Source organism: Oryx dammah, unplaced genomic scaffold (assembly GCF_014754425.2).
Source record: "Oryx dammah isolate SB20612 unplaced genomic scaffold, SCBI_Odam_1.1 HiC_scaffold_3, whole genome shotgun sequence".
Classification (NCBI taxonomy): Eukaryota; Metazoa; Chordata; class Mammalia; order Artiodactyla; family Bovidae; genus Oryx; species Oryx dammah.
Genome location: NW_024070187.1, coordinates 1,182,972 through 1,185,104, shown reverse-complemented (window position 1 = coordinate 1,185,104; position 2,133 = coordinate 1,182,972). Strand labels below are relative to the sequence as shown.

Sequence of the window (2,133 nt, the reverse complement as noted above, 5' to 3'; positions counted from 1 at the left end):
TTTCATTTTTGTTATAAATGAAAGTCTGACAAAAATATTGTTTCCTAGTTTTATTTTCTCTTCTATTTGCATAAAATATATTTTCCATCCTTTATCTTTTAAACTATGTGTGTCTTTAGGTCTAAAGTGAGTTACATGTAATCAGCTTGTCAATGGGTCTTTTTTTTTTTTTTTTAAATCCAGTCAACCACCATGTCTTCTGAAGTGAAGTGAAGTCGTTCAGTCGTGTCCGACTCTTTGCGACCCCATGGACTGTAGCCCACCAGACTCCTCTGTCCTTGAGATTTTCCAGGCAAGATACTGGAGTGGGTTGCCATTTCCTTCTCCAGGAGACTTTCCTGACCCAGGGATTGAACCTGGGTCTCCCGCATTATAGGCAGACGCTTTACCGTCTGAGCCACCAGGGAATGTCTTCTGATTGAAGCATTTAATTAGTCTACTTACATCTTAAGTGATTGCTGATAGATATGTACTTATATGTCATTCTATTTATTCTTTTCTGGTTGTTTTTGAAGCTCTTCTCTGTTCTTTTCTTCTTCTTTTTGGTTTCTTACCTTTGGTTTAGTGATTTTCTTTAGTATTAGCTTTGGGTTCCTTTATTTTTTATCTATACTAGGTTTTTGGTTTGTGGTTACCATGCAGTTCATACATATATTTGTTTTAAACTGACATTTAAGTTCAAACACATTTTAAAAGCTCTACATTTTTTCTCTCTCCCTATATATTTTTTTTTACATATTTTGCATTTTCTTGTGTATCTCTTAGTTATTATAGTTATAGCTGACTTTACAACTCTTGTATTTTAATGTTCATACTTGCTTTTCAAGTGCTTGATCCACTGTATTTACTATATATTTCCCTTTTTCCTTTATGTATTTGTAGTATGTTGTGAGCCTTCTTCCTTTATGTATTTTCTTATTTATTATTTATTTATCCTTCTTAAAGGAGATAATTTAATATTAATTGTGAGGTTGATTTAATGGCGATGAACTCTTTTAGTCTTTGTTTATCCAAGAATATCTTTATCAGTTTTTCAACAGATTGTTAATCTTTTTTCGTTGTGGTTGTTCAGTCACCAATTCATGTCCGACTATTTGCAACCACATGGACTACAGTATGCCAGGCTTCCTTGTCTTTCCCTATCTCTCAGTTTGTTCAAAGTCATGATTCCACTGACTCATGATACCATCCAAGCATCTCATTCTGTCACCCCCTTCTCTGGCCCTCAGTCTCTATTAGGATCAGAGTTTCTCCCAGTGAGTCAGCTTTTGGTGTCAGGTGGCCAACATATTGGAATTTCAGCCTCAGCATCATGGATAGAATATACTTGGCTGTGTGTGTGTGTGTGTGTGTGTGTGTGTGTGTTTCACTTTCCCTTTCAGTACCTCAAATATATCATTCTACTACTTTCTGGCCTGCAAAGTTTCCACTGAAAGATCAGCTGATAGACTCACATTGGGGGGATTTCCTTGTTGTGACTTTTTGCCTTTCTCTTGCTGCCTTTATAATTATTTATTTAACTTTTGCCATTTTAATTATATCTTGGTATGAATTTCTTTGAGTTCATATTTTTGGGACTCACTGTTATTCCTGCACCTGAATATATGTTTCTTTTCTTTGCTTAGAGATTTTTAGGCATTATTTCATCGACACTTTTTGTACTTTTTTGTCTCCTCTTTTTGGAAAGCTTATAATGTGAATGTTAATATTTGATGCTGTTTGAATGTTGTTCCAAAAGGCCTCTTAAACCATATTCATTATTTTTTTCTTTTTACGTCATTATTATTATTATTTTTTTCTGATAGGGTGATTTCCATAATTCTATCTTCTGAATTGTTGACCCATTCTTCTGTATCACCTTATCTACTGATGATACCTTCTAGCATATTTTTCATTTCAGTTACTATATTCTTCTGCTCTAAATGATTTTTTTTAATGTATTTTATAATCTTTTGTTGAAGTTCTGTGTTCTTTAATTCATTTCCCTGGTTTGGTGACCATCGTGCTTTATTTTGTTCTTCTGTTTGGCATATAATCATATATATCTTCTCTCTCTCTCTCTCTCTTTTTTTTTTTTTTGGACTCTCTCTTTCTCTATAAAACTAGGTAAAACAATCACCTATTCCTTTTTTG

The 2,133-nt window shown here is 33.6% G+C and overlaps 1 non-coding gene across 1 annotated transcript; it reads right to left on the bottom strand.

The window, feature by feature from the left end:
• Nucleotides 1-334: 334 nt before the first annotated feature.
• TRNAY-AUA lies at nucleotides 335-407 on the bottom strand. The gene has a single exon. It is a non-coding gene; the product is annotated as a tRNA-Tyr (tRNA).
• Nucleotides 408-2,133: the final 1,726 nt, after the last annotated feature.